This window comes from Carassius carassius, chromosome 35 (assembly GCF_963082965.1).
Source record: "Carassius carassius chromosome 35, fCarCar2.1, whole genome shotgun sequence".
NCBI classification, from domain to species: Eukaryota; Metazoa; Chordata; class Actinopteri; order Cypriniformes; family Cyprinidae; genus Carassius; species Carassius carassius.
The window spans coordinates 10,139,774-10,159,773 of record NC_081789.1 but is presented as its reverse complement, the minus strand read 5'-3'; the positions used below and the strand labels follow the sequence as shown (position 1 = coordinate 10,159,773).

Below are 20,000 nucleotides of genomic sequence, written 5' to 3'. Positions count from 1 at the left end.
TTAGGTCCGTAAAACTGTTTTCGAGTACAAAAAGTAAATTATTGAAGTGGTAATTTTTTTTAATTAGTCGTGTTGTTTTTCTTGTTTTATGTGTCACAGTAATGATCAATCTACAGGTTATTTAGTGCTTTAACACATCCTAAAGTTTGCATTTTCAGATTTTTTCAGTATAAAATTAAATCGAGTTTAAATGTCAGGAGTTCCTGTCGGGACGAAAGTAACAATTGTTACTTTTGTCCTGCTACAGTGACAAAAAGTATTTATTTTGTTCCAGTGCATGCTATATTGTGAATTTCTGTGTCTTGCATCATTTCTTACAAGTGTTTATGTCATATTATACCAAAAGAATATGTCTGAGTGAGGGTCAGAAAGAAAGACAGACAGAGGTCTGGTTTTATCCAGATGTTTTTTGAGAGGGCGTTTCTGGAGAGGAACATCACTCTCTGGGCAGCTGCTACATTGCATTTATATTTAGGTTTTAGCCATATCTTAGCCTTTACACCTCCACCTATGAATTTGCAGTGTTTCCAGATGTTTTAATGCACATTTTCAATTTATGCATAACAACAACTGGATGGAAACATAAATAGGGCTACTGTTACATTATGTTTAGAGTTTTTTTTTTATTATTATGCTAATGTAATCAAATTTTTATATTGTACATTGTGTTGATTTTTTTTTTTAAATAAAAATAAATTGAAATTGACAATAACAAATACAGTCAGGTTTTCAGACATCTGATGGAACTTAAATTAAAAATGAAAATATGAAAATGTAATTAAATTATTTTTTTGCAAAGATAAAGGACAAAATATGTTTGCAGTTACATATTAACAAGGTCACAATCAGGTATACTTAAGAAAAATAAGAGTAACAGAAAAAAAGAGTTACTGGCCACAGCAGAAATATATATCTGTCTACAACATTATCTTTTAAAATGATGTTTTTCTGAAAAATGGTACTTTCGCCCCTGCTCTCCCCTAGTTCTTTACCGTACAAGCTTGTCATTTTATTTCTTGTTCCAAGATAGATGGCTGTGCTGCTGCAATAATGCAATGAGAATTAGATTTGAGTTAGATGAAGTGACATTTACTTAATCACAGACACATTACATATTATATTTTGATAAGTCAGACAACAAATATGGATGAAACAATACACTTATAAAAGCTGTGTCATAGGTAATAATGCACTAAAAATTTTATAAAATATTGAAATACTGAAAAGGAATCTCAATTTCAAAGAAGAATGCATGATGTTCATGATGAGTGTTAAAGCAAAAAGCCTACTAAAACACTCTGTTTGACAACACGCATCTCTATACCCACCTTGTTATGCTATTATTATATCTCAATTTTACCCTCTTATTAATAAATAACAATAAAAAAGTTTTTTTTATAATCATTTTTAATCAGGTCACTGAATTTGACCCTTAAGAGAGAAAAAAAAGTACATAACAGGATTTCCTTTACCTGATAAACTACATCCCAGAAGCTTATATTAATTGCTTTGTGTTTTATATTTAATGTTTTAGTTGTATAGTTATTTTGTCATAAAGTTTATTTATTTATTCATTTGATATTATTATTATTATTATTATTATTATTATTATTTTTAAACAGAGAATACTTTTTAAATTTGTATTTATTTATTTATTTATTTATTTGAATTCGTGTTTGGTAGTTTCAGAATCCTTTTAAACAATCTTTCTACCCATTTTATTCAGTAGTTTTTAGTGTTTTCTTCTCCCAAATTTCTTGTTTTCCCAAAGTTCATTGCCATATTTAAATTACTTCACAATTTATTGCCAAACTTTAGAGAAATAATTTGTTCATATTAAGGATAACTTTTTTAGTTTCTAGTGTAGAAGGAGCGCTGGGATAAGGCAATGAGAGAGGGAGGGAAAAAGGGGCAGAAGAAAAAAGAGGGGAGGTAGCGTGCCTGCTCTCCGAAAGGGAGGAGTCAGGCACAGGGAAAGGGCAGCTGGAGCTCCGCACTTCAAATCTTCTTTACCCGAGAAACTGCATTACAGTCTTTGTGATAAACATTTAGGAGTTTCACGAGTCGCTTTATTTTTGTGTTTAGGCTTTAGGTTATGTAGGCAAAGACTGGGAGCTAGTTCAGTGCTGGGCTGCCCCTGCCAAGAGTAGCCTACGTAGGGGAAAAAAAAAGAGAAAAGAAACAAAACAAAAAAACAAGAGGACGAGTGAAAAAAAAGACAACTCCGCAGAGCAGTTTTGGAGTTTAAATTGAAGAAGCTAAGACTGTCTGTCTGCAACTACCATCTGCACGCGAGCGAGAAGAAAGTCTGTGAGCTCAGAACAGAAAAGTTTCGCGACTGAACGAGTAAGTGCAAGAAATATGCAGTTTTCCCGAGACTTTTTGCTTCTATGAAAGTTTTTCGAAATGAAAAAGGGGAGTAAAGTCGTGTAAAACTAATTTTTGTGAAAAACTAAGTTACTAGTCGTGGAGTAACTAATTAAAAGAGCGTGTATTGTCAGTGTTGGGATGAGTTTTCTGCTTCACAGACAGTTCGGCAGAGTCGTTTTGCAAACTTTGGGCTCTCATTGTCTAACTCGCGGCCCAAATTGGTCTGTTAAAATGTTTTGAAAGTATCCCAATGTTTTATGCCTGTTACACTGATAATTATCTATAAATAATATGAAACATCACAGTACAGCTGGTTTCAGTGCAGTGTTTCCTTGCGACAATTTTAATATTTCCAAATGCTTATGTTTTTCTTGGAAATAGTCAATCATCATATTGCAGTGTTTTCACTCACCATAATACCATAATTTAAAAATCTTGAAGAAATGTATTAAATCTTACACACAGAAAGTAAAACGACAGATTGTTTATTATTATTATTATTATTATTATTATTATTATTATTATTATTATTATTATTGAGGTGGAGAGGAGTAGCTACAACAAAGAACGATGTTAGATAAAAACTGAATTGGCATCTTGTAGGCTAGGTTAATAGTCGCGGCAAACATTGTAAAACAATTATGAGCGATTGTAATATGAACAATATTTTATCTGTTTAGGCATAATAAGTGTAACCTACGTATAATTGAACACAGATCATTCCAAACTGACGTTTATTTGCAGCATTAATTTTACAAGTACAATCAAAGTTACAGCCTGCAGAAATAGGCTACTGTAAATTTACTCACACATTTTGATTTCAATCACTGCTTTCGAAAACTGTTAACATTGAGTAGAAATTATTGTGACAATTTAATAGATGTAAACAAACATTTTACGATAATGATAGAGACAGTTTTTGATTATCAAAAATTTGTCCGTTGTCGGCTCTCTAGAAGGGAAAATAATAATAGCCTAAGTGAAATAATTGCAGCTGGCTCTTTTCTATTAGAATTGCCTAATTATTTAACATATTTTATTAGTGGAAATCATCGTTATTTTCATTTTAAATGTGATGTAAAGTTATTGTGTCACTTGTGTGAATAGACTTTTCCAAACTTTCCAAACACACCGAAGCCCAGAAAAGACTCACAGCTTGTAGCTCGGCGAATAGGTTTAAGAACAACTGTGTCCCGCCAAACCCCTTCTGACACCTGTGCGCGATTAACTGACGACCTGTAATCTAATATTTAAATAAAAAAATCACATTTCACTTAGATGTTTTTTTTAATTCAGACTTTTTTTTTAGGTTTATCTGATCACCAGTAAGAAACGTATATGACAGGCATATTGTTTTGTAGAGCATCTTGTTACACATTTTAATTGTAATTTATTATAGGCATAACAAAAGTAAACACAGCCTGCTCGTTTTGCCTATAGTAGCCTATCGTATGTTTGAGATTTGCTATCCTTTTATGTTCTCTATCTTTTCTTTTTTTTTTTTTTTATCTTTATTGCTTTGATTTTTGTATGCATTTTATGAGAAACGTTTTCTAGTATTAGCCTACTGAAATCTGTATTAACTTTAGCTACGAACCCAGGGCTTAATTCAGTGCATATTAAATGCTAAACGTCAGGTCTGTCAAATTTTCTCATACAATTAAATGCAATTAATAATTATTATATTAGGCATATATTATTTGTAATATGTCTGTTTTTATCCGGTGACCTATGAATTTGCATGGTACGTCAACGGAGGATAAAATGAATATGTGTATTTTAATCTCTCAAATTTAAAGGCCATAACAGAGATGTATGCATTTTAATGCATTAATGTTTTATGAAATAAACATTAATTTGAGCTCTTAAATTTGAACTCTGTGATGATAAAGTGTTCCCTGATAAGACAGACCTCAGTGTGATAAAAAATAAATAAATAAAATAATAAAATAATAAAGTCTTTGAGTCTGTGTTTATCCCTCTTTCTATATTGTCCTTTGATAACAAATTTGTACGAAAACTAAATTAAGTTGTTTAAAAAGTATGTGATACACAAGATTCTTTAAACTTAGCTAAATTGAGCTTTGGAAGTAACCTGAATTTACATTACATTTGCTCAGAATGCAGCTCAGACTTTATCCGATTTGTATTATGTCTATAACATCATCAAACAATGATTCCATAAATGTGCCTGAATGAAATGCTCATTTGCAATAATTTGTTTAAACAGGTGTAATTTTGTATATATATATATATATATATATATATATATATATATACATTTTTGCAGGGTACTTTTGCCAGCAATACTGCCATACTGAGCACGCTATGTCACCAGCTAATATTAAACAAGCAGAGATGACATGCGATTATCAAACTGTCATCTCACCCTCTCCATCTACCCATGTGCATAAAACCCTCAGATTAGGCCTGCCATTGGAAAGGAATGGCCAAACCTTTCACCCTCAGGCTGCTTTTGCATCTTAAAGAAGTTCTACCTGTCTTTAAGTGCATGTGGGAATACGATGGCATTGAGATGCTAATGTGGGTTTGAATAGCACTGTGCTTATTGTCCAAATCAATAAGGAACAAATAGTCTGATGTCTTAGAAGCCTGATAAGGTCAGTTGCTTTTAGAGTAGAGTGATTTGTTATGATAGATCTGTAGTGGCATGAAGATAACTACTAAACTTTTTGCACATATATTTAATCAAGAATCAAACTCCCAAATGTGTTGCCAGACTGTTATTTATTTATTTATTTATTTATATATATCCATTGAATTTGGCCATGTTTAGCATTTTTGACCCTAACAAGTATCCTCTGATTGAAAAATGCCCGGAAACCTTTATTGCGTGGTGCTGTGGTGCATTGCTTCCATTGACTTCTGTCAACAAGTCAGGACTTCCAACTGAAACCTCTTAGATAATCCTCAACTTTGATATGTTCAACATCAAATGAAAAGGGTACAAAGAGTGAGAAAGAGAAAAGGAAAACAAGTGAAAGTGAGTAATTGAGAAAAAAGAAGCAGTGCTCTTTGAGCTGTAGGCCGCATCAGATGAGAAGTTGAGTGTTCGTCAAAAGTGTTTGTGTCTCAGCGGAGGGAGTCTCTAGCTTTGTAGGGGGGCTTGCTCTCAAGCTCTCTCTCTCTCCTTTTCTTTCACCCCTTCTAATCCCTAGGCCCAGTCATCCCTTCAGGGCATGCCTCAGATCTGCCTCTGTGTCAGGACGACCCCTTCCTTCTCTTCTTTCTGTTGCTCTTTCTCTCTTTATTTTTGCTTTATCTCCTTTTACATTTTATCTTCAAAATTTATTTGTTTTTCTTTATATATATTTATGTATATAGCGGCCACAAACAATATATGGACATGTTTGGGCAGTTGTGCCATACTTCGATGAAGAAAATGTATGGATTTTTAATGTGTAATATACAAAATATCACAACAGGACTTTTCTCTTTACTTTTCAGAGTAGATTTTTGTAAGTATTTGTTAAAAATGGTTCCCAGCTTGTTTTTATCAATATTAAGACATTTCTCCTCAAGTTCACACAGTTGCCCTTTAAAATAAATAAATAAATAAATCCATGTTGTGTTTGTTCCTTCTAAATTTTTTACTATTAATTTTGACTTATGTTTGCTCCTTCCATTGGTTGTACTCCACAGTGGTAAATTGTGAGTAAATCAGTTTTCAAGAAATGATAGGCAAGACTTCATAAAACATCATGACTAACTCCAAACCAGTTCACCTGCTAACCAGCATAAAACAATATGAACTACAAAAAGAAATACACAATGGTCTTTTCAGGTAGGGTGCTACTCACATAGATGTAAAATGTGTGTGTGTGTGATTTTTCTCAAGTAGGTGGCTGCAAATAGCACACATTGAGCTACTTGATTTGCCTCTTCTATTCAAGTCTTGGTTGTGAAAACCGTCTGTAAACCTGTGTGAAGTGTGGCAACGAGAACTAAGCATTTCCCCATTTTATGGCAGGGTGTGTTAAGGACTTGTGATGGAGTGGTTGTGTGTTATTATAATTGCACAGGTATGTTGGTCTTGAGGTAAGGTATTTTGAACAAATGTGAAAATGCTGCAAATAGAAGGGGCACGCACATAGAAGGGACAGATAATCTGCTCCTTCCATGTGATTGATGTCTCTTGTTATCTGTGCTGCTATTCACTAGAGTGTCAGGCATCTTTTAGGGATGAAGAATTGAAGTTCCCTTTCAGACGATCACTCTCGACGTCACGTTGTTACCGACAAATTGTGAATCTCGCCAGTGTACACTTTGAGTGTAACTAAACGTGCCAATGGACATTGGCATGAGGAATCGCATCTGTCTTCCACACCCTGCAGTGTGGGTGTAAGACGCAGCAGGTGCACCGCATTCATTTATCTTTTTTGTTCAGAGCCAAGCGGTGGTGTATCACTACTGCTCTCCGTCTTCGAGAGATTGACGAATGCGGGCGTTACGGCAATTAGCAACAGTGGTCACTGTCTCAAAGCGGAGGAAAGATCATCCTTCGTTTAGACAGCCACACTAGGAGTGTGCGGTGGCCAGCTCCCCTGCGTGCTTCAGTACTAAAAGAGCAATTCCTAAATGAGCAACATGGGTGATCGCGTCTTTTTAAAGATGTCTTATCACCTGTGCATTTCTGGATGTGGTCGTTACCTGGTGCCTCAGGATGGTAATGAGGTATGTTCTCCTTGTGGGGACATGACCATCTCAGAGTTGCATAAAAGACTCAGCCACATCTGTCTCCTTTGCAACACAGTGATACAGTGATGACAATATCACTTCCCTCCTCCTCTTCTGCCAGTGGGCAGCAGTGGGTTGCCCAGGAACACTCCCTCTGCCCATTCATGGAAACAGGTAGGTGCTGTGTCACTCAAGAACTCGCATCATGCAATCACACACCAGGTTGTTACAAGTCTCAAGCTGAGGTCCTGCTTTCCCCCTCTCACGGGGAGGGATCAGGTGAGTGTTAAGGGGTGGTCACACTGCACTTTTTGTTCCATTGACTTCCATTTATATGCTTGCGAATACATCAATCCGGAAAGGCAAGCTCATGAGAAAAATTTTGCATTTCACTGCTTTCCAAAGTTAAAGTTAAAGTTAAGATCAATACGTCACTGCGTGACCTCTCTGTACAGAAATTCAAAAATGGAGAAAGTGCTAATTTTAGCAGTAGTGTGGCATCCTATCTGAAAAAAAAGAAAAAAAAAAGGTGTATGTTTCATGGTGTCAATGGAAACAGGAACAGATGGTACATTTAAATGCAGACACATAATTTTTTATTGCTCAGTGTATATATATATATATATATATATATATATAATAAAGAATGTACAATATAATAAAACGCTTTCAACGCTGTCGCAAAAGACACAGTACAAGGACATCGGAATCCATGTTGTGATAACTAAGGGGAAACCTTGATTTTATATCCTGCTCCCGCCCATATTCGCAGTGGTGTCCAAAATAATTTAGCATGTTCAAAGTCTAGTGTGAACCCTTTACACTTCAAACCCAGACCCTGCCATCACAGGCATGGCCATCACAGGCCCTGGGCCGGGTCCCGGTGTTCCACCATGCTGCCCCACCACGGGTACGTCAGTGGCTCCATTGTTTCCACTGGCTCGGTCTCTGGGAGCATGTTTAGCACTCCCCAATCCGTCTCTGTGGCTACTGCAGACCATCAGACTAGGATACACGATTCAGTTCACCCGGCATCCCCCCAAATTCAAGGGCATCTAGTTCAAACCAGTAAAATCTGTCGATGCTCCTGTCTTGCATGCGGAAATCATAGTCCTGCTGCCAAAGGATGAGATATAGCCGGTTCTTCCAGCCAATATGAGGATGGGAATTTACAGTCCTTACATCATTGTGCCCAAGAACACCAGTGGGTTACGACCAATCTTGGACCTGCAAGTTTTGAATTGTGCTATTCAAGCTGGATTCAGTCAACCAGACAGCAAGCCATATCCAATAACGTTAGATCAAATAATCGCAATTGGACAGTTATTTATTCATCGTGACAGGCCTACCTGGAACAGGTATCCAGGCATGTGGTGGTTTTCACAGATGCCTCAGTCACCGGCAGAGGAGCCATGCACAATGGGCATGCAGTGTCAGGGATGTGGACGGGGCACCAACTGTGTTGGCATATCAATTTCCTTGAGTTGTTGGCAGTGCACCTTGACCTGAGCAACCTCAGAGTGCGCATTCGGGGCAGGGATGTTCTGGTCAGCATGGACAAAACCGTGATTGCTGCATACCAACCGACAAGGTGGTATAACGCTCCCATCACATGTCCTAACTCGCCCGCAACCTCCACCTCTGGAGTCAAAAGCATCTGAGGTCCCTTCGTGCCATCAACATGCCAGGAGTGTTTAATCGGGCAACCAACAAGCTGTCTCCAGCAGCACTTCCAGGAGAGTGGAAACTCCACCCCCAGACGGTTTAGCTGATCTGAAGACGGCTCAGAGGTGCTCAGGTATACCTGTTTGCCTCTACAGAAACCAGTGTTTTCTTGGTTCTACTTCATAACCAAGGCAACATTCGGCACGGATGCACTGGCACACAGCTGGCCAGGGTCCTGCCAAATATGTGTTTCCCCCAGTGAGCCTACTCGCACAGATGCTGTGAAAGATCAGGGAGGACAAGGACCAGGTCTTGTTAGTGGCTCATTATTTGCCCAGCAGGATCTGGTTCCCAGATCTCATGCCCTACCAACCCCTGGAAATGATCAATCATAGCCATGCTTTTCTTCTTACAGCAAGGGCTGGAGCATAGACTGTCCCATTCCACCCTTAAGGTTTACGTTGCTTCTATTTTCGCACACCATGACACCATAGAGCAGAGGCTGGTGGGGAAGCATGATCTGGTCATCAGGTTTCTTAGGGGGGCCAGAAGGTTAAATCCTCCCAGGCCCCCTTCCTTACCCTCCTGGGATTTGGCATTGGTGTAAGAGCCTTACAAACTGCTCCCTTCGAGCCTTTGTAGTCAGTCAAATTGAAGTTTCTATCCATCTATCTATCTGACTGCATTGGCCTCAATCAAGAGGGTGATGGCCCTGCAGGCATTTTCGGTCGACGAATCATAGCTTGAGTTTGGACCACTGACTCCAGTGCAACACTAAGACCCGGGCACGGCTACGTGCCTAAGGTTCCTACCACTTCCTGGAGGCGGCAGACCCAGTCCTAGCTTTGCAATGTCATTTACTCACACTGCGACAGTACGTGGAAAGAACTCAGAGCTTTAGGACCTCAGAGCAGCTCTTTGTCTGTAGCGGAGGTCAGCAGAAGGGGAAATCTGTCTCCAAGCAGAGGATGGCCCACTGCATAGTGAATGGCATCACCTTGGCCTATGAGGCACAAGGTGTGCCCTGCCCATTTAGTGCTACGTGCTCACTCCTCTAGGGGTGTCGCACTTTCCTGGGTGCTGGCTCGTGGTGCCTTGCTAGCAGATATTTGTAGGACTGCGGGCAGGGTGAGTCCTAACACGTACGCTAGGTTCTATAGCATACGTATCGAACTGGTTTCCTCCTTCTCCAGAGAGTTCCCTAACTGGGCTAACCCTGTCGAGTCCTCTAGCACCCGGGCGGCCAGACATGGCAGGGCATCTTGTGCCAGGCCTTTCATTCAATGAATTCCTGAAATCTGGTGTGAGGCCAGTGCCCCTGTTGGGATCCCATATGTTTATTTCCATGGTACAGTTACTAGGGTCATGTTTCCCCTGGTAGGCTACACTCTGCTGTTTAAAGATGTCTCTTAGAGACATCTAAGCGTAATAGGACAATTTTGGGTTACCTCACATGAGTAAATGCCACTCAACCCTACTCTGATAGGAGGTGAATCCGCACCGTACCTCTTCGGAGTAGGAAGGGCAAGCTTTCCCAAATGTTATCCAAGTCCTACTGTTTGGGTTGTTCGAGGAACAGGAGTAGTTGACCTTCTCTATGTAGAGCCCGGTCCTATCGTCTGCCTTATAGAAAGGGTCAGGAGGCCTTCACAGGGCACTGGAAGGGGGCAGCAACTGTGGCGCGTTGGTAGGGATTCCCAATTTGTCAGTCACGACGTGATGTCAAGAGTGACCGACTGAAAGGGAAAGTCTCGGTTACATGTGTAACCGCTGAAGGAGGGAATGGAGATGTCATGTACCTTCACCACAGCCGGGTCACCGGCTTGGCTCCTCAGTGAAAACATGAATGAATGCAGTACACCTGCTGCCTCTTATACCTGCGCTGTGTGGGGTGGAAGCCAGATGTGATTCTGCATGCCAATGTCCATTGGCTCGTTTAGTAACACTTGAAGTGGATACCTCTCTCTGTCGAGATTCCCAATTTGCCGGTTACGCTGCGATGTCTCCATTCCCTCCTTAAAGGAACAAGAGTTACACATGTAACCTAGACATTCTCTAACATTCTATAAAACTGATATTTCATTCTGACAATATTTTAGATTATGGTGACGGATAACGTTAAGATTTTAACCCTTGTGCATGGTTCAAATTCACTACCCTTTCGTTATGTTCGGGATGAAAACATCCACTCAATTAAACTGCTGTAAAAATGTATCAGATTCATATTTTTTTTTCTTTGCATAAATCTGTTAATCAACTTCAGTCCTGATCAAAACTACCAAATGTTTTTTTTTTTAAAAATCCAAGATTTTAACTCTTTTATTGCCAAGTTCATAAATGATGTCACTGATTTGGGGGGAAAAAACACACAAAATGACTTATTTTCAATATAAAAGTAATTGTGGCTGGATTTTTTTTTTTTTACTTTTTATAACAGTCTTGGGCATGTCAACATTGGCTTTGATGCATTTTTAGTTTTTGTGCAGCATTAGATTCAATTTTTTTTCTCCATCACTGACTTCCATCATTGCCATCTCCATCATTGACTTCCATTTTAATGACATTTTTTGATTGCAAAGCCATGACACCATATAATCATGCATTCTTGATTGTTTGTGGTTTTCCCTTTTGGGAAGAGGTAAAATTTGTTATTTTTACAGTTGAACACTAGATGGGACCCTTAACCATTTAGATAGGCCTGTGAAAAAAAAGCTTAGTTTCTGACTTGTTTCTGACTTGTGAGAGTGTGTGAGAGAGACCTTTGCGCACTTACCTTGATGTATTTGAGAAAATAAAAATGTACACCTCAGCTCTCAGAACTACATGGAGTAAACAAAAGTGTATTTATGCACCTGCTGCCTTTTAATGATGGTGATAAGTATAGACTAAACAAAAGCAAAGTACGTGGATTTAAACACTTGCATGCCATCCTGCTGGTCATTTAATGGTGAGAAGAGCAGCAAGCAACACGACAAGGGCTTGACTTGTACTGAAGTTTTAGAAATGATTATGCAGCTTGACCCCTCCAGCGAGCTGCAGCTTATTTGAAGTTGGTATTGCATTTTGGTTCATAATACATTATGTTCATAAATTTGATGCAAAGTAGATTTTTTTACAAGATTTTAAGGATTTAAACTGGCTTTACCATCAAGAAAAGATGAGCATTTCACACATAGGCCGTCCGTACTTTTCACCATCAAAAGGCAGCAGGTGCATAAATACACTTCTTTTTTTATTGTTTACTCCATGTAGTTCTGAGAGCATGAGGTGCATATTTTGATTTTTTTCAGATACATCAAGGTAAGTGCACAAAGGTCTCTCTCACACTCTCTCTTTCTCTCTCTCTCTCTCTCTCTCTCTCTCTCTCTCACACACACTATAATTTGCTGTTATACTCAATATAACTCCATATACAAGCCAGAAACTTAGCCTTTTTTTTTTTGCACAGGCCTATCTAAAGGGTTAATGGTCCCACCTAGTGATCAACTGCAAAAAATAACAAATGTTACCTCTTCCCAACAGGGAAAACCACCAACAATCAAGAATCTCACACACATACACAAACACTATAATTTGCTGTTATACTCCATATAACTCCATATAAAACCCAGAAACTAAGCCTATCTAAAGGGTTAATGGTCCCACCTAGTGATCAACTGTAAAAATAGCTAATTTTACCTCTTCCAAAAAGGGAAAAAAGCACAAACAATCAATAATGCATGATTATATGGTGTCATGGCTTTGCAATCAAAAAATGTCGTTATAATGGAAGTCAATGGGGCAAAAACAGCCACCAACAACAAATGAGGGAGAAAAAATTAAAATCTAATGCTGCACAAAAACTAACAATGCATCAAAGCCAATCTTGTTACTAATCTTTGACATGCCCAAGACTGTGATAAAAGATAAAAAAATATCCAGTTCACAATCAGTTTTTATATTGAAAATATGTAATTTTGTGTGTTTTTTCCCAAATCAGTGACATAATTTATGAACTTGGTAATTAAAGAGTTAAAATCTTGGATTTTTTTTTTAAACATTTGGTAGTTTTGATCAGGACTGAGGTAGATTAATAGATTTATGCAAAAAAAAAAACTAAAAAAAAACATTGATCTGATAAATTTTTACAGCAGTTTAATTTTAAATTAATCCCAAAATATGGGTCAAAATAAGATTTGTCACCAAAAATCATTCCATTAGCTCAAACACAGAGAAAGTTGTGGCCAAAATAAGACTCAACTTTTCCCCCTAGTGGACGAAAACGTCCCCAACAATGCATAAGGGTTAAGCACTTAATAAACAAACATACAAATGAATAAAAAAATAAATTAATAAAGATAAAATGTAATACAATTAGTTATTTTAAACCATACAAACTATATAACTAACTATAACTAAAGTATCTAGTTAAGATAACATTTGATAAAATAATACAATTAAATAACACATAATAATAATAATAATAATAAATATAGCTGCAAGCAGCAATTACGGGGCCAAGCACTGCAGCGGCAAATTTAGGAGCTAAGCATGGCATGGAGCATCACGCAAAGTCCAACAATGAGCAAGTAAACCAATTTTAGGATGATTGTAATTGAAATGGCTGAAAAATCATAAATACAGCCACTAGTAATAAGATTAAATGGCCTATCACTTTTGACCAACAGGTGGCACTGTAATCAAATAATTTTGGTGTGTTCTGTGTGAGATGACAATAACACACACAAAGTTTGGTGTCAATATGATAAAGCATTGCAAAGATACAACTTGAAGTGTCATTCTGGCATCATGGCTAGAATTCGTCGCTGTGGTATACGAATATAGTTTTGTCTATCGACACGAAATCCATAACATTTTGTCAGCACAGTCTGAAGATCATTTGATTCAAATTTGGTGAAAATCGGACGAACGGATGATGAGGAGTTCGAAAAAGAAGCTTTTCAACATAAATCAAAATGGCGGACCGGAAGTTCAGCTTAATCTGACATATTTGGTATCTATGTTGTCGGAATAAGCCAGGGAATATTTTGAGACCAGTTTCATTACAATAGGCTAAAGCATTAAAACGTTATTAGCATTTTTATAAGTGTAATTATTCATGGTTAATGAATGGTTTATAACTCTTGACCAATAGGTGGCGCTGTTATCAAATTTATGTGGCATGGTCAGTGTGAGGTGTGGATGACACATACAAAGTTTGGTGCAAATATGTTAAAGCATTGCAGAGATACAGCCTCAAATGCATTTTGGCACCCTTCTAGCAAATTCGTTGATGCGCTAAATGAGAACCGTTTCGTATATCGACACGAAATCCATAACTTTTTGCCAGCATGGTCTGAAGATGATCCACGTCAAATTTGGTGAAAATCGGACTAATGGTCTAGGAGGAGTTCGAAAAAGTAGTTTTTCAACATTAATCAAAATGGCGGACAGGAAGTATGGACAATTTTTGTATAATTGGCATCAATGCTCTCGGCATGACCCAGAGAATATATGTAGATGATTTTCATTTCAATAGTCTAATTTATTCAAAAGTTATTAGCATTTTTGTGATATTTCATTTTAACTCTTGACCACAAGGTGGCGCTGCCACCAAACTTTTTGAGTACCTTCAGGGCATGGGGCCGAAGATTTTTGTAATTATTTTGGTAACGATACGATAATGCGTTCAAAAAATACAGCATTTTGAAACATTATTCAAAATGGCCGACGCCTAAAATGGCCGACACGGGAAAATTGGATATCATTCGACTCGACATGACTCACTGAATCTAAAGAGACCAGTTTTGTGATTTTTGGCCAAACCATTCAGAAGTTATAAGCAAAAATATGCATTTTTCATATCTCCTGACCACTAGGTGGCACTGCGTCGAAACACTGCAGGTAGGCTCAGGACATGCTTGTTATAACACTCACCAAGATTGGTCTCAATATGCCAAACCGTTGCCAAGATATAGCCTCACATGCATTTTTGTGTGCTTTTTGTCAAATTTATTCACTTGTCATTCGAGAACGGTTGGACGAATCAATTTGAATTCCATAACTTTTTGCCAGCATGGTCTGAAGATGATCTGAGCCAATTTTCGTGAAAATCGGACTAACCGTCTAGGACGAGTTCGAAAAAGAAGGTTTTTCGAAAAATTGAAAATAGCGAAAAAACTAAACCTTAAGATTTTTGAATTTTGGTGATCATTCGACTTGGCTTGAGCCAAGGATTCAGAGGAAAAAAGAATTTTCATTTTCTGGCTTACGGTTCAAAAGTTATTAGCATACAAACATTGAAAGTTTGGACAAGTGGTGGCGCTAGAGAGTAGGAGTTAGAGACTTCAAATTTGCTATAGTTAATGTTGGGACTGTCCTCTATCAGTGTGCCAAATTATACAACTTTCCCGCAATCGGTTCTATGGGCTGCCATAGACTTGCGGCGGAAGAAGAAGAAGAAGAATAATAACGCCAACGAAAACAATAGGTGCCTACGCACCTTCGGTGCTTGGCCCCTAATAATAAAATAAAAGACTAAAGGCAAAACAATAAAAGATAAAACATTATTATTCATTTATTTATATGAACTATTTTAATCATCCACATTTTAATGACTTAACCTTTAACCCTAAAGTCAAGGAAGCAAGGCCAGGGGAATAGCTGAATAACAGATCCATATGTAAAAAGTACTGGGGCATATGTTCTCTATAAATCCTCAAGTATAACTCCTCTTTTGTTTGCCTGTTGTTCCCCATGTGTTTTGCACTCTTCTCTGTCCCCTCTGATTAAGCCCTTGCCTCCCTGGGCCCTGGGGAGTACCTATTTACAAAAACAAAAGAGGAGACTCAACTATATGAACAAATTTCAGGCATGCCTGAAAGACTACCCCATTGTCATCACAGCATCTAAAGACTAATCGCTTTTTCTCATGCAAAGTGTGCTGGTTTTAAGGGCCCGGTATAGATGAAGTGAGAAGGAAAGAGAGGGGAGAGGTGTGGAAGGGGGTCTTTGTTTTAACAATACTCCACAGGGAGCTTTGAAGGGAAGGCAGGGGCTATTTGAGGGGTCCCTCTCCCGCTGAACAAAGACTAGCTCCTTCCAAGCAAAGATAAAGGGAGGGGGTGGAGGTACATTTTTTACAGACTAGTTCCCTCAAGGAGATTTTGGAGTGGAGGGGAGGAGAAGGGAGGTAGAATGGGAGTCTTTGGAGTCCTCTGTTGTTTATAACGATAGTGTGTCACCGCAGATTCCCAATGTGACACAAAAACATATCTGAGGGGCAAGAGAAGAGATGGAACAGAAGATAAAAAAATTAAAAAATAAATAAAAATAAGTAATATGACAATACAGTGCATGACATGTACCCAAACAAGTTCAGTTCTTTGTCTACTTTAAGTTTAGTTGTTTACGGTTGCCAAGAAACATTGGATGTTTGTTGTGTTAATATATATATATATATATATATATATATATATATATATATATATATATATATATATATATATATATATATATATCAGAGGTGTCAAGTAACGAAGTACAAATACTTCGTTACCAATACTTAAGTAGAAATATCTATACTTTACTTGAGTAATTATTTTTCAGCCAGCTTTTTACTTCTACTCCTTACATTTTCACGCAAGTATCTGTACTCTCTACTCCTTACATAATAAAAAAGAGGTTCGTTACTGCTATTTCATTTTGGCTTGTTTTCATTCCGGCTTGTCAGCATTCAAAAAAAAAAAAAAAAAATCCAGATAAATCGCGCCATCCGGATGAATTGAATTGGATTGTGGTTGGATGAGAAGTATAAACATATACCATTCCGACACCCTGTTGGTTTGTACGGGATCCATCGCACCTGCACTTGACACAAATCACATCACATTCCTGCAAGGACATAGCCACATTAGCCAGTGTTGGGTTCGTTTATCAAAAAATGTATTTCTTAAAATTAGGGTTGCGTATGGAACCTGTATGCACCGAACCGAATAAGGACGCAGATTTCGGTGCCTCTTAAATTCCTGAACGACCGATTGAAATGTTTGTCCTGGTTCTGCAAAATGTACACAATAAGCAGGGTCGTCACTAGGCTTTTTTAGCGGGGCTATAGAATTTAGCTCCATAAACTGTACACAAATTCGCGATCGCGTCAGACTCTGTCTCTTTAAATTTCATATGAGAATGACAGCAGACCTGTCTCCTCCTCGTCTTTCAGCGCACTCTTTAATCTGCAGACCGCGAGCGGAGCAGCAAGCGAACTCAAACAGAAACAGAGTACACAAGGTGTGTGTTTATCGATAGATTGTTAGAATATCCGTATCTGTGCAGTTCTTTTTCATAAATACAGTTTACAAAAGGTCACGAGGGAGCAGTCGGTTTCTCATTTACTATAAAGTTTTCACTTGTCACCACTTATCCTCCAGCGACAATCTAGCCCTTAACACTAACATATGAACGAACGCATACTTCAATTGTACTTATTTAAATATACTTAATTTAATCATACGTACTTTATACATACACTACTGTGCAAAAGTCTTAGTCACTTTAGTTTTTTCACCCAAAAGAATGGTGTTTGGCCAGTTATTTATATATTTTGCTGAAGTGTGTCAGTAGAAAATATCAGTTTACTTTTCCAAACATTCATTTTGCCATTGTCAGACTGCTTGTGCATTCAAAATATCTCTAGATAGAAAACCCTTTTTTGGGGTGAAAATACTAATGTGCCTAAGACTTTTGCACAGTAGGCTACTGTACTTTACCAACAAAATTGTTGTTACTTTATAAAGAATGACCATACAGTAATTCACAGGACTGCTTAAAGACAGTGACAGACAGCATTCATATTAACCAAATATCAGAGAGATTGACAGAGACACAGTAGAAACATTATGTGTGGTTTTGTGTTAAATAATGACCCAGATCATGAAATACATATATTAGCCTAAGATTAGGGAAGCACAACTTGAGAAATGAGAGCATCCAAGGTGAAATATGGATCTATTTAAAATATTTGTAATGTTCTTTAATGTCATCCATAGTGTTTTTTTGTGGCTCTTTTTTTTTTTTTTTTAATATCGGTTCAGGTACCGTTTAGGCACCGTTAACATTTTAAAAGTATTGAAATGGTACTGGACCCTCCTTAAAAGTTATTATTTCTAACTGGCTCATTTACCAAATGGGTGCTTTTTCTTCTTCCTCCGCAAATTAAGCTCCTGTAGGTAGTTCGGTAGCGAGACATTTGAATAAATTAGCATTTGCGATTGACAACACGATTTACAATGTTATGATAAGTAGGCTATACCAACTTTATAACTCGTTACCCCCCGAAAACTGGACATAGCAGACAGCGAATACAGGAAGGTATCAATCAAGAAGTTATCAGGATTATGAGTTATTTTTCATTTTTATTTTTTGATTAATCACTTGGATTAATCATTAATTTTGACAGCACTAATGTTTATTGTAAATAGACAACCATACAAGGGGTAATTGTTATTAAGCCTGCACCAATGTTCTTGTCTATTGCCCTCGCAGATTCCTGCAGCTAAGCCTGGATGTACATTTACATTCCATTAAAGCCTCCATGCCTCTGAAGTTTGACTTTGTGCACCATTAAAATACTTATAGACAATAGGGGTGTAACGGTACGTGTATTCGTACCGGACCGTTTCGGTACAGGGCTTTCGGTACGGTGCACGTGTGTACCGAATGACCGAATGCAATATTTTGTTCGCGGAACATATACATTTTCGTGTTTCCAAACGAACATATTAAGTGGCGGAAGTCTTCGCGTTCATCGCAAATCCCGCCCTGCAGCTGATTCTAAGGCCGGTGACACACTGACTGCGTGGCGTGAGCGTGGCGTTTCTGCTGTTTGTTAGTTGCGTGACGGCTGCTTCACGTTTTCTGTGTCTTTACACACCAGAATCGTGCCTGACGAGGCACTGACGCGCTGCTGCTACTGTAGGTGACATAGAGGGAGGCCGCAGAGGCACCGACAGACCAGGATCTTGTCTTCACTACAACAATATCTATACTTAATGTTGAGCATAAATATAAAGCCTACTGATAAAGGACACTGTCAACAGTATTGACGGTGTTTGACAGGTTAAATATGCCAGTGTGTCACTGGCCTGAGGTTTTCAAAAGGCATCACGCGAGTGTGAACATCACTACAACTAGAAAAAAAACGATTGTAATTCAAACGCAGCTCCCGTCGGCATTTAAACAGACCTTTGCTCTTAATTCTGATCGGTCCAACGCAATAACAAAATCTGTGCAGGTCTAAAAACTGAAACTGTTCATGCTGCACTTTACACTTTGGAAAAGTTATATATATATTTTTAAATATGAGCAGGCCTACAAGCTGGGATTGGTAATGCTGCACTGTAATCATAGTTATTTATTTATATTTTTCATTATATTTTATTATATGATATTGGTTTGAGACTAAGAGTATTTTATTTAGTGGAGAACTTTGCAGCAGTATTTTATTTCTTATTCTTTTTTTATTATATATATATATTTTATTAAAAAGTATTTAAAAAAAGTGTAAACAAATTGTTAAAAAAAAGTTTATAGTAATAAACAACCTGCAGTTTAATGTTTGCATTTCTTTCCCTTACTGTACCGAAAATGAACCGAACCGTGACTTTAAAACCGAAGTACGTACCGAACCGTGATTTTTGCGTACCGTTACACCCCTAATAGACAACTAGTCATCACATATCAAAAAGCTTGAGTTTATACTTCAACTTCTACAAAAGTCTTTTTAAACCCTAGTATCTATACTTCTACTTGAGTAATGAATGTGAATACTTTTGACACCAGTGATATATATATATATATATATATATATATGTCTGTATAAGTAATACCATGATAAGATTTTGCTCATACTGCTCTCCCCTAACAGAGGCAAGTATGAGCACCAGAAAAGTTATTGTCATGTCAATTGAGAAAGCAGTTTTTATCAAGAGGGCTCAGCATGCTTGGGAAATGCATATGTTTCTTGTAGGAGGACAAGGTTGGACTTTTCTATGAAATGTATTATTCAGTTACACTTACAACCACAGGTACACACAGTCCTCTTTAGGTTGCTAGCTGCTCTCATGGACAGCGAGCATGCCATGTACTGTCATAAAGGCTTTTCCAGCAGCCGCAGTTTAGAGCGAAAGGTTCCATTTGTCAAAGGTGCTTGAGAGTGCACCCCCCCAAGCTGCCCCGCAGTTTGGCGGTTACTTGCCGAAGTCATTGTCTGAGAAGAGGCAGGACATTAC

The 20,000-nt window shown here is 37.9% G+C and overlaps 1 protein-coding gene across 1 annotated transcript in view; it reads left to right on the top strand.

The window, feature by feature from the left end:
• Positions 1 to 1,976: 1,976 nt before the first annotated feature.
• The window catches only part of LOC132115958 (transcriptional activator GLI3-like), a 340,310-nt gene continuing 322,286 nt past the window's right edge, over positions 1,977 to 20,000 (top strand). Inside the window, exon 1 of the mRNA XM_059524402.1 lies at positions 1,977 to 2,346. The gene's annotated coding sequence lies outside the window, so the exon portion shown is untranslated. The remainder of the gene's footprint in view (positions 2,347 to 20,000) is intronic.